This window comes from Gopherus flavomarginatus, chromosome 3 (assembly GCF_025201925.1).
Source record: "Gopherus flavomarginatus isolate rGopFla2 chromosome 3, rGopFla2.mat.asm, whole genome shotgun sequence".
Classification (NCBI taxonomy): domain Eukaryota; kingdom Metazoa; phylum Chordata; order Testudines; family Testudinidae; genus Gopherus; species Gopherus flavomarginatus.
Window position 1 is genome coordinate 192,462,611 of NC_066619.1, and position 13,424 is coordinate 192,476,034.

Genomic DNA, 13,424 nt, shown 5'->3' on the forward strand with positions numbered 1-13,424 from the left:
GCACTTCTACCCATTCAAATATGATGAGGATTACTGGAAACCATGTTCATTATATAAAATGGTTCTACCAGTCCCAAAGTACTGCACACATTACCTCACAGGTTAATGAATATTTCAGATCTTACTTAAATACATGCTTGCAGCCAATTTTTAATAACTAAACTAAAGTTTATTTACAAAGAAAAGAGAGAGAGAGAGTATTGTTTCAAAGATCACTATACATACAGCAATGAATACAGTTTTGAGGCCAGTATCATAGTAGAGGTGGTAAGCTTTAGTGTTGCAAAGAGTTCTTGGAACAGGCTTGAAGAGGTTTATGCCATCACTGGTTCAGTCTCTGGTTGCTCCCAAATGTTTGGAAGATCCTCAGTCCCTTGGTTAGAATGCTCCCACTAGTATAAATCCATAATCCAGAGATTAGAGCAGGAAAGAGGCAAAATGGAGATGTCTCCAGGGCCTTTCATAGCTTCTGCCCTGTGGAGGGAAACCCATTGTTCTAGTTTGTGGAAAATTAGAAATTACAAGATGGAGTTTGGAGTCACATGGACAAGTGTTGGCCACCGCTTCCCGTAGCTCCCATTGGCCAGCGCCAGTGAACTGCGGCCACTGGGAGCTGCAGGCGGTAGCTGTGGATGGTCAGTTTTCAATAAACTGTCTCGTGGCCTGCCAGCGCAGTACCCTGATGGGCCACAGGTTGCCCACCACTGCTTTAAGGGGCTTGCAAATGTCATAACAATCTCATCATGTGTCAATGAAAGTCTGTTGAGACCACACATTACAATGTCATGATGAAATGAAACAATGTCAATGCAAGTCTACAGAGTCCTACTCCTACTATATAACATTAATGTGACAAAATTAACTTTAATACAATTCTGTGGGAGCTACATTCAAAACACAATATACTGCTATTCCAAGACTGTCCAAACCATGTTAATATAAAAATTTGCAAACTTGCAATGATTATCACAAATTTTTTTAACTAGGCTATTATTCCTTTCTGTGTCATCACATACATTTGTCCTCCACTGAATTCTAGAAGATAAGACGTATTACATACAGACTGGAAAACTGTACTAATGATATTTTCTATGCTTTTGTATTTTAATATAATCTACTTGTAGAGAAACAGAAAATTTCATATTAGGATGATGTAGATATTTTCAGTATTTTCACTCAAAATTTATTTTCTGTACTCTTATAGTAAGGTCATTACTGTCAATTTTTACATTCATCATGCTTAGAAAGACAGTTGCATTGCTTTATTTGGACCCCACGCTGCAAATTTCAGATCCATGTTTGAATCCAAACTTCATTCATGTTTGCAACAGACTTTTCTCTTCTATATACTTTCATATCCTTCCACTGAAATTTCTTTCATGTTAATGGAGTTACAGGAAGAATGGTTTGGTGTATTGTTTCAAAGTCTGTAGCTTTTGAAAAGCTTTCCCTTTTCAAACTCATGACTTTTAAATTGACTTCAGTGCCATCCATGTGAAGGTCACATAAGCCTAATATTATAACAGGATGTGTGTCAGTGATCAGTCCTCTGAGTTCCCTACTGCTCAGCCTCTAGACTCACATATATCAGAAAGACCACTATACTGGACATTGAGCTCGGTGATATGGTCTCAGGGTCAATCAGTCAAGTGCGATTTGTACAAAGAAGTACTAGTCAACTGGGCAGGAGGCATTAGCAAATATTTGTTTTCTGTTTATTGTGACAAATCATAGGAATACAATTTAGAAAAAATATCTATCATAGTAAAGTAAATTAGCTATCAATACAAGCTTTAAATAAAAAAAGGGGGGAAAGAGTCCTTTCATTAGTGCATTATATATCAAATCCTAAAATCAACTCATCACAACTTAGTGGGTTAATTTTTTAATAAGAACAGACAAACATAAATCTTACAAAAATTATATGAAATATATCTGTGAATAGGATTACAAATGGAAGTCAGAGTGAGACTGTAAAATAAGAAATTGGGGTGAAATTCACCTACATGTAGAGAATTGTATGCTATTTAAACCCATTTAAAACTCTCAACAGGTGACTAAAGTGTTGTGTATGTCTTGTGCCAGACTCTTCAATAAGGATGAATTTCATTCTCATAGGTAAGGGGGGAATGCCATTATTTGAAATGATGGGTATAATAGGTTCTCTCTTATAGTTCTCATTCTACCCTGTTCTGCTCATTCCCTCTGAAGCCTCTGGCACTGGCCACTGTCAGAACAAAGAATACTGGGCTAGACAGACCATTGGTCTGACCTAGAATGGCTATTCTTATGCCATAAAAGCACTGGGTATGAAACTTCAAAATGGAAGGGGAAGAAAGGCAGATTAGAAAGACAGCATAAAGTCAGAGTGGGACAAACTCTGATACTCCTCAGGTTGTGTAGCACCTGATTCCACAACTGATCCCATTGACTTAAATGAGTGGCTCACCCACCACACCTATATAGTCCTCACTCAGGAAGGAGAATGGTAATGTTGACCTTGCTGTGTTCTCTTTACAGGATGCAGGAGTACATCTGAGCCCAGAGCCCTGGCTGGGAGGTTATGAATAGCCTTAATTAAAGAGCTACACCAGCAGGCTAGGAAGATGGTACACTTTGGCCTGGCAGAGTGATGAGCTGGGGACCCACTCTTTCCTAGCTCAATGAAGTCCCTGAGTGATGACTGAGAGCTCTCGAGCTCTCTCTCCCAGTACTCACAATACTGGGGCCTGCAACAGAGCACAGGGTTGGGAAAGCCCCTTCCACTTGGCCCACCTGAAAAGCAGCAGTGACAGCAGCAACCAGAGTTGTGACTGAAGACACACATACGGTAGGGTATTTGTCTGAGAGAGAAGGACAACATTAAACACGGTTTTATTTCTTACTATTTCTGTCAGAAGAGCAGAGCAAATGCACCCATTGGTGGGTGAGCTGGAATCTGTTCTGGTTTTCACACCACCAACAGAATTGTGAAACTTAGCTGTGACTGCAGTCTTTATTTCTGTTGAGAATACCTGATCCAGAAACAAAACACTTTCAGATCCCAGGTGAGTTTACAGGATTGACAGTTAGAACAAGGTTTTCATTGTCAAAGCAGATTTGGGAGTCACTGAGAAACAGTAAACATGGAACTTCATGACACACTTTTTCCAGAGTAGCTTTTCCAGAGTAGAACTTCATTAAATCGTCTAGTCCGCACTTCCACAGTCTGAAAGTATAAAGAAACAAGGGGTTGATGAAAACTAGACAATCATGTGAAGCTAAGACTAACAGGTAACAGAAAAGAGCTCCATGTAGTTCTAAAGCTTGTAATTTTCATTAACAGAAGTTGGTCCAATAAGCTATTATTACCTCAACTTCTTTGTCTCTCAGGGCTCAGGAACCCTGTGAAGTGGGAGGGTGCCAGAGCACGGGCTCCAGACTGAACCTGGAAGTTTCATAGCAAAGAAAAATCTGCAAGCTGGCCTGTGCCAGCAGGCTTGGGCTCGGGGGCTGTTTCATTGTTGTGTAGACTTCCAGGCCCAGTCTGGAGCCTGGCCTCTGGCACCCTCCCATCTCACAGGGCCCCCAAAACCAGAAATCTACACAGCAATGAAACAGCCCCACGAGCCCGCAGCCCCAACCCAAGTCAGCTAGCATAGGCCAGCCATGAGTTTTCCTTTGCTGTGTAGACAAATCTTGTCTACCCTTACCCAAATCTTGATACTGGTTTACTTTGTTTATTTGTCTATACCCAATTATTGCCTGGTTCTGCATTCATAATTACAGAATGTTTCAAAAAATGTTTCATGCAAATTGACTGTGGGGTTAGGTTTTACTCTCTAAATGCTGTGCACTGCAGCTATTTGCTGCTCACTTTTTAGTGTTCACACTTTAATCAACTGCAGTAGTAGGGACGAGTCTTGCACAGACACGAGTATTTTTTCCTTCTACTGAATTCAATGGGACTACTCATATGAGCAGAGTTAATCATGTCAGTGTTTCTATAATTGGTCTCTTATATTATATACAAGAGTAAATACTTTACAATCTGAGCATATTTTTAGGTGTTTTCTTCAAAGCTCAATAAAATGTCTAAAGAAAAAAAAAACTTAAATATCAAGTGTTCCCAAAATCTTGATTTCTATTAATTGCAAAGGTTATGGAAGTTGGCTTTAGAAGAATAAGGTAATTCTATTTGTAGAAAAGATTTACATCACTGTATTTTATCAGCAAGGTTTCCAAGCAGGTTTCTCCTGAGAAATATTGTGCATATTAAGCAGATTGTCTCTGTTATAAATAGATATTTGTTCTAGACATTGCTAGCTGAACTATAAATTATCATGTTAAATGTGCTCACATAGGTCAAAAATTTTAAGTGGTAATTGTGTTCATATTTAAATTGAAACATTGATGAGTTCAATTATTTTTCCCTAAGGAAGAAGGAATTAGCATCTAAGAATTACTGGAAGAGTACAAAGTCCGAGTGAAATAGATTTTTCAAAAGTCAGGGAACAAATTACAAGAATTTGAGTTGTTAGGATGAACAAAGACCTGCACACTTTATAACACAAACAATTACAGCTAACAGTAAAAGATTTCAGTGTGTTCAAATTAGTTGTCAGGATACACATTTCAGACAAAAATGACATTTGCAAAAACAATATATACAAAACATTAAAATCTACTGAAGTCTTTAGATTTGTACATTATTGAACCAATGCACTTAAAGAAGAGTTATTGTCTTGTAAAGAGACTATCACAATCCAGGATAGAAACAGAGCTCTACATTTTGAAGAAAATGAGTATGTTGATTACATTTCTAATGAATACTCATCTGTAAATATTCCTCCAGATAAAGATTCCTAGAAATCAAATAGATCTTAACTTGATGTTACATCAGGTTTAACCAATAATGAGCATATAGCCAGCTCTGCTTACTCTTGTTTCCAGAAAATTTCCTTTCATAGAATATCAGGGTTGGAAGGGACCTCAGGAGATCATCTAGTCCAACCCCCTGCTCAAAGCAGAACTTTCCTATAAGCTATGTCAGGTGCTCCTCTTTGTATTGTATCTCAAACAGCTAATCAATTAATAACAGTTAAAGCACTTTTGAAAGATATGAACCAAAGAAGTAGGCAACTATGGACCTTTATTAAGCTATAGAAAATTGGGAACTGGGTGCCCAAGCACATACAGGCAGCACACATAGCAATGCCTACAGTTAAGGCTGTCCAACTCTTTACATTATAAGATCCAGTTTTCAGTTCCTTATATTTTTGCTTAGAAATTTTCCAAGTCAGGTGTCTGCTACAGGATGGTGAAGTATTTATGTTTTTGTTTTAATTCTGTAAAAACAGTTCAGCTTCTCTCAGAAATGATGACTAAGTGCAAAGAAGTGGAGACACAGAAGTAGTCTTCGTACCTACTGGATGCTTTACTGACTGGATTTTACCCCCCATTTCTAGACTCGGGTAAGCTGTTCAGCCATTTAATGGTTCTAATATAATAATGACATAGATGAGCATTATCCATGTATTGGTGATAACGCAGGACATATCATTTCACTACTTCCCCATCAACTTTGCATACCTGTTGAACAGTAGAGGAGACACAGGAGAGCCCTGTGGTACCCTGCATGGCAAGGCCCTCACCACTACCCTTTGGATTCACCCCGCAATCATAATTGTCTCAATCCCAGTGAGGAACACTGCCATGACAGCAGTATGATCAACGTTATCCAGGCCAGCTAACAATTCTCAGGAAACCTGATTGTAACCTCTTGGGGGGCCAGGACTGTCTTCATTCCATGTTTGGCAAAGCACTGGCCACATTAACTAAAAAAAAAAAAAAAAAAAAAGACAATTTTTTTTCTCCGTCACTTGTGGTTACTGACTCAGAAAGCCAGTCCATGTTCTAAACCATAATATCTGATTGACCAGTGTTAATGAAATCAGGTATAGCCCAAGTGCCCCTGCCGGTTGAACAATCACTTCCTTAACTGAAGGTGGCATCTTGCCCTGCTATGGGGAGGCACTGGAAGATTAACTGTCTCTCCACGAGATTTTGCCAGCTAGGAGAGGTATGCCTTTAATTTGAGTACGGTAGCCTGAAGTTCACCCAGCATCTACAGAATTTCAGTGAGTGATACTGGATATAACTCAAGCAGAGAAAATCCCACATTTCCCATTTTTAAGAACTGGCTCTACTGCCAAAGAGATTGACTCTGCCTAATCTGCACTATAAGAAATTATTCATTCTGTCATCTTTTGATAGTTTTTTCTTTTATAAATATTATTTATTTTGCTTAGTTAAGTATTGATGGTGTGTTCTTCACTCTAGAAGGAAAAGAGCTGAGAATCTGATCAGAGACAAGACAAAATGGAAGACATAACCTAGAGTGTTAATTTGGACATTTTTTCCCTTATACTGTATTTTGTGAGTTAGAAGAGTGTTTGAGGGATATGGGTTAGAGTCTGTGTATCTTTCAGAGAAGTCAGTCTGTAGGTGATAGTAAATGAGAAAAGGATTGACATTAGGTGCACTAGTACTAAAATGGTCATTATCTGTATCAGGCCTGCACAACTCGTAAGGCCTGATATAGGAGCCACATTACTCTAAAGAAAACAGCTGAGGGCCGAAAGCTCCCGGCCCTGCAGAAACACCCCCCCGAGCACCTCCCAGCCCCGCAAAAACACCCCACTCCAGCGACGCCCAGCCCTGTGGAAACAAACCCTCCTTCCCCAGCACCGCCCCACCAAAACAGCTGTGGGCCAAAAAGAAAGGTTGGGGGTGGGGAGGTGATATTTTATTTTAAATCAGCCAGGGGTTCCCAGCTGAAGAGGTGGCTGGGAGCCCTCAGGGGCAAATTAAAGGGCTCAGGGCTCCGGCAGCTGGGGGAACTCGGCAGGGACGGCTCTAGGTTTTTGCTGCCCCAAGCAAAAAAAATTTGGCTGTCCCCCGTCCCAGCCCTAGGCTCCCCCCTGTACCTCCCTGCTGCCCCAGTCCTGGGCTCTCCCCCCACCCACCCACACACACCCCCTGCCGCACTAGCACTGGGCTTCCCCCTTTCCTCCCCACCAGTGCCCTCCCCCCACCCTGCTGCTGCCCCAGCCCTGGGCTCGCCCCCCCCCCCCCACACCTCCTGCTACCCCAGCCCTGGGTCACTGGTAACTCACTCCCAGGGCGGATCATTCAGCAGGAATTTTGGATGTGCACAAAACACAGACAGGATTGGTTCCCATATGGTTACAGAGTTGCAGTAAGGTGGATCAATTTTCAGCTTGTGTGATTGGAGGATATCTGGATGCATATTATCAAACTGTCCTCCATAAATGAGGAAAAGTTGAGGTGCATTTATTATTCTTTTGTTCCACTCTTTCTTTCTATGGGGAATTTGCCAATGCAATATCACTGTCTTCCTTTTAAACAAACAAAAAGGCAAGGGCCATGAAAATAGCAATTCCAGTCCTAATAAGCATTTCTTGCTCAATTTTATCCTACTTTTTCTACAGCAAGTTACAGTGGATCAATATATTTGATTTGGGAGAAATGAAGTAACAACTGCCCAAATTGAGCTTGAGCACTCCTGAATTTTGAGGTGTTCAAATCTGGAAGGCAGGTGCTGGGAAGGGGGCGGGACGTTGTGGGCTCAGCGGGGGAGCATGGCAGCAACATGTCTGGACCTGCATGGAGCCAGACACGCTGGTCTGAGTGGCATGGTAAGGGGGCTGGGGGTTGAAGAAGGGGTAGGGGGTTCCAGGGGGCGGTCAAGGGACAGGGAGCAGGGGGGGTTGGATGGGGCGGAGGTTCAGGGGGGCAGTCAGGGGACAGGCAGCAGTTTGATAGGCATGGGAGTCCCAGGGGTTTATCAGAGCACAGGTAGGGGGCAGCTGGGGACAAGGAGAAGGGAGGCTTAGATAGGGGCTGGGGGTTCCAAAAGGCAGTTATGGGCAGGAGTCTCGGGAGGGGGCAATCGGGGGACAAGAAGCAGCGGCATTTAGATAGGGGTGGGGGTCCTGGGGGGCAGTTGGGGCAGGGGTCCGGGGAGGGGGCAATCAGCGGCTGTGGGCTGGGATTTAAAGGGCTCTGGGCTCCCCGTTGCTGCAGGCAGCCCAGATCCCTTTGACTCCTGGCCGCGGCTGGGATTTAAAGGGCTCTGGGCTGCCCGCAGAATGCCATGTGCGGGGGATTTAGAATCCCCCCGCAGGCCGCACAGTGAGGCTCCATCTGTGTTGTGCAGGCCTGATCTACATAAATGCAGGAAAGAAAAAGGCAACTTTTTCATTTTTAATTAGGGTCTACTCCTGTACCATGGGTGTTAATGTGGTTTTTCCATTAACATTAATGGGAGTGTTAGAAAGCCCATGGAAAATGATCATTTCATAGGAACAATGTCTTTAGGCCAGAATATTTTCTTTGAAATAGTCCTTTTTAATTAATGCACATTCCACTCTAATTAAATGATAAAAAATTAATGTAACTTTTTGAATATTTGTTTATATTTTGACTATATTTCAGCAAAGTTTTCAGTTTATCATACATATAAATTATTTTGACCTCAGCAGAAACATAAAATCTCAATGCTCCAACCTTTAAATGCCTTCCAAATTTCAGTTTAAAGAACCAGAACCTAAAGCCAAGTGTTATGAAATTACAGTAATTTAAAACGACAGAAAGCCAACATATCTATTTTTGATGCTTTTTTAATACCTGCCTTTTCCTAGAAGTCAGTGCCAGCAGACCATCTATAAGTGTCTAGTCATAAGAATATTACTTATCTGTTCAAAATGATTATTTTACCATTCAGTTGCAAACATAACTATTCATTGTTTGTTTGTAGGATTTTTGCATTTTAATTGTAACAGACTTGTTTAGATCTTGTATACAGAGAACGTTTTTTTTTCCATATAAAATTCAACCTTACACTTTTCCCCACTTGTCCTATAATAATCTGAGTCTGAGGAATGTGAAATAATGGCATTCATACATCTTTAACTGAGAAAGACAAATGCCTGATGGAATTCTTTGCTTTCTTTGACTATAATGTAGCAGCTTGTTAAAATAATTCAGTGTTGTAGAATGATAGCATTCACTTGTTACAAATATAGGGTGGTCTAACGGGTTATTTTCCAGGCATCACTCATTTTAATGAGAAGGGATTGAATGAATAAACCCATTTATTTATTTATTTATTACTTTAGAGCCTGCAACTAAGAATCCTTTAGAAATATTCTGGGTGGATTTATTATTTTGTATTTGCATTTACCTGCACTCCATAGCATTGCCATAGCAAAACTAGAGCTTTCAATTATGAACAAAATATTACAGAGGGGGGGGAGTTATTGTTTGTATTTCATTCTTCCTCATGTTTTTGGTAGCAAAACAAAAACGAAGTGGGGGAGGGGAAAGTGAGTGGTTTCTAATAAAATAGATTTAGACTAAAACCATAAAGGGTCTAATTTATATTGATTTTTTGGAGGGGGAGGATTAACGTTTTGGAGATTGGAAACAAATGCAAGCTATTATGCAGAATTATGGTTATAGAGGACAATCAGGCAGAATCTAGTCTATTCAGTACTGTTCATATTAATGACAAATTCTGCACAAACATAAATTAAAATGCTGATGAATCAAGCCACTGAAAAAGAATACTACTATACTACCTAGATCAGTTTGCATCAGAGAAACAGATCAAAGTGAGAGACAAAGAAAACAAAGTGGAAACATATGGCTGTTTTTGTGTTGCTTTTTTTAAATCTGGCTATAACAGAGTACAATTTTCAAAATCAGCAACATATTATCTGTCCCAAATTCACAAATTCCTTGGATTACATTGCAAAGTTACTGGAATTAAATACAAATACTAACTAGTTGTCACAGACTACTTTTTTTTAATATTCCATGAGCCTTGATAATATTTTTATTTCTAAAATAATGAAAAACACAGAAACCAACACTAAAAGTATTTAAAGAAGGTATTTTTATCACCATCCAGGGCTTTTTTTTTTTTTTAAGCAAATAATCCCAAATTAACTAGTTGGATCCCAAGAAAGTAACCAGCCATATCCCCGCATATACGCTCGCATACACAAACATTGCAATAAAAAGTGTTTGCCATGGAGTAGTGTCACATGACTTGGACCAGAGTATGTCCAAAATTTAAAATTTACCAACCAAAAACACAACGCTTTCCCTCCTCAGCACAACTCATTGTATATATAACGTTTTTAGAAATACAAACCTGTGAACTGTGTGTCTGTGCCAGGAGGCCATAGGTAGAACAAAATCAAAAAGTGTGAAAAGTTGAAATAATGAAAAATACAAAGGAAAAAGAATCACTATTCAAAAGTCATACTCCCACTGAAATCCATAAGTGCTAAATCAGCCAGATATTTATTCTTCATTTCAGTAATTTAGTGTAGTAATTTATTAATAATAATCTCTCCTGAACCTATCAACATGTAGAGGGTAGATTTTTCTGACCCTCCAGTGGGTGCTGTTGTGTATTTAACACTTCCCAAAGTCAGGCTGCTTATATGCACCTAACTATGGATTTAGGAGTCTAACTTAAGACATCCACTTTGAAAAAAAAAAAAAAAACAGGCTTGATCTAGAGGACTGTGATGGTAGAGGTAATGTTACTGGGATCAATAAAGAGGTCACTGCATGAAAGTGAATGGTCTGTGCTATATAGATCAAACTAGGTGATCTAATGGGGCTTCTGGCCTTAAACTCTATGAAATACGTGAACCTGTATGAAATGACAAGAGCTAGGGTAATTTAAACTTACTTTCGCAGTAAGAAGATATCGGAGGTGTTATAGGGTACCATCTTTCCGGAACGGTCCATTTGTCACAGTAGGACCTAAGTGAGTGGCTGGCATACTGCTGGATTTTGCTGACCACCTTAAAAGAGAGAAAAAGAGGACAGAATATCTGTTATCTGGAGTACAATGTGATTTGGTCTATTGCTTTAGCCTTATAAAAAAATAATGGAACACTTGCTGATTAATGGCATGATCCTACAAGGAGCTGAGAACTCTGGCCTTAGTCTGACAAAGCACTTAATCGCACAATTCACTTAAAGCTTGTGAGTAGTTCCATTAGATATTATGCAGTTGCTTATAAGTCAGATTTTCAGAAGAATTTGGGGCCAGATATTCAAAAGTGCTCACACCTACAAAGGCCAGATATTTATAGGGTTCTGCAACTATCATCTCTCATTGTGACACTCATGACCAGATTTTCAAAAATCTTACCACCCAATGAGTTGATTTTTTTAAGTAACCACCTTAAGTCTTTAAATGACAATTGTGCACTTTTGAAAATCTTGTCAAGTATCAGAGGGGTAGACGTGTTAGTCTGGATCTGTAAAAGCAGAAAAGAATCTTGTGGCACCTTATAGATTAGACTAGACTGTCTGTTAGTCTATAAGGTGCCACAGGATTCTTTGCTGCTTTTTTTGAAAATCTTGTTCCACATGTTTTTTTGGATCGTGGACAGAGTATTCCTCTAACATTTGGATATAGCAAAAATGTAATTTTTACTATATGTTTGTATTCTTTTATTTTCCCCTTCATCTTTTACATAATTATGATCCCAGAACACTTTCAAGGACTGCTGTGCTTTATTTGTGTTGCATATTGATGTAAATAGCCAAATATACATAAGTAATTCACATTGCAACTAATCAGAAAAAGAACTAACTTGTTCCGATATATATGTGGGCAAAGTTAACCTCAGTGAGGTAGTTATGCTTCTATTGTAATGGATACTGTATATGATTCCTAAATAACAGAAGAACATACATAATTGTGCATTTCTCTATTAAGCTTGTTCATGACTGCATCTTTTCAATAGCACGACTACAGTTGTTTAAAAAGAAAACCTTGATTACATCGACTGTACTGCTTAATCTCAAATTATGTCTACCTTACAATGAACTAAAGTTAATACATTTAGCATTTTACGGAAGTTGAAACAGCATCAGATCAATTTTGTCCCCTCTGATTTCAATCTCTGACTGCAGAATTATTACAAACTGCCTTGAGACATAACTTTCTTTTTAATAACATGCAGAAAATGCAAACCTTCAACTGTAGTTATTGTTCAGTATTATGTAGTGGAAGAGAAGTGGCATATAGTTATTAAATTGTCAGAACGTTAAAAATGCATAAATCATAACGAACCTTGTAACACATTGTGCACCAGCCAAGGTTTATAATTTTTCAGGAGAAATTCCAGGAGACGGCAAAACAACTTGAGTGTGAAAGATGCAAATGACAACTGTCTGCACACACAAACATATACAAAGGAACAAAAATAAAGAAAACTAAACCAGAGATAATGTGATCTAATATTATTTGCAATACCAACCATAACTCATAGAGGAAGCAAAGTGGAGAAGGAGTTACTCTTATTCCTGGTGCAGTAAATAACATTTTCTTTACTTAATAAATGCATCTGAGCTCTTCAAGACACGGGCTGTTTTTTCAGTTGTCTTTGTGCAGTGCCTAGCATAATGGGGTCTTGATCATGTCTGGAGCAATTGGGCAATATTGAAATATAAACATTGTTAGTAAAAAAGAGAGCATGCTTATATAATAAGTATTTGAAAAAACTTAACTGCAAGCAAAACAATATTACAAGAAAAACTGAGCAGTCAAAGAAGACCTTGCACAATATATATGGAATATGTATATACTGTACATGTGTATATATATATATATATTTTTTTTACACAGAGGCAACACAGACAGTGAATAGAGCACTGGACTGGGGGTCAAGAAACTGGGTTTTGTTCTTGGCTTTACCACTAGCCTGTTATATGACTCTTGACAAATGTCCTCCCAATTTTTGCCTGTCTTGTCTATTTAGATCGTAAACTCCTTGGAAGAAGGTCCATCTTTTACTACACGCTTGTACAGTTCTTATCACAATGGGGTCCTGATTTCAGCTGAGACAGCTAGGTGCTACTGTCATATAAATATAGAAGAGAAATGCCTTATATTTAATCAGTTTTTGTATCAAACATGTCACACAAATAAGTTTTAAATGTGTATCTTTCAAAGAAACAGTTAATTACACAGACAGACACTCAAGGCACTGAAGAGACTTCAGATGTCCTATAGTAGTAATATATTTCTACATCATTTAAGAACTGTCAGTGCCCACTGATCCTTCAGTCAAATCTCTCATCCTACTCACATGGTACATGTATTTTTCTCTCTGTCGACTGTCTAACAGCTTCAGTCTCATAGTAGCTTTCTACCTTTTCTGTGCCCCTATCAATATGACACTTCTCCACAGCTGTTGATAGGTAGCAAGTATGATCCAGGCCAAGGAATTAAATGTCAATAGCTTCTTCTCACCATGAGACTGGTGCTGTTTGACAATTAGTCTGTCTTTTATGTACATTTGTTTTAATATCTAGGATAATTTCTG

The 13,424-nt window shown here is 39.1% G+C and overlaps 1 long non-coding RNA gene across 1 annotated transcript in view; it reads right to left on the bottom strand.

Annotated features, from left to right (window-relative positions):
* Positions 1-201: 201 nt before the first annotated feature.
* LOC127047868 (uncharacterized) overlaps positions 202-13,424 on the bottom strand; it is a 47,971-nt gene continuing 34,748 nt past the window's right edge. Inside the window, exons 3-5 of the long non-coding RNA XR_007773493.1 lie at positions 12,170-12,270; positions 10,772-10,886; positions 202-3,208 (exon numbers count right to left, since the gene is read on the bottom strand). This is a non-coding gene — a long non-coding RNA (uncharacterized LOC127047868). The remainder of the gene's footprint in view (positions 3,209-10,771; positions 10,887-12,169; positions 12,271-13,424) is intronic.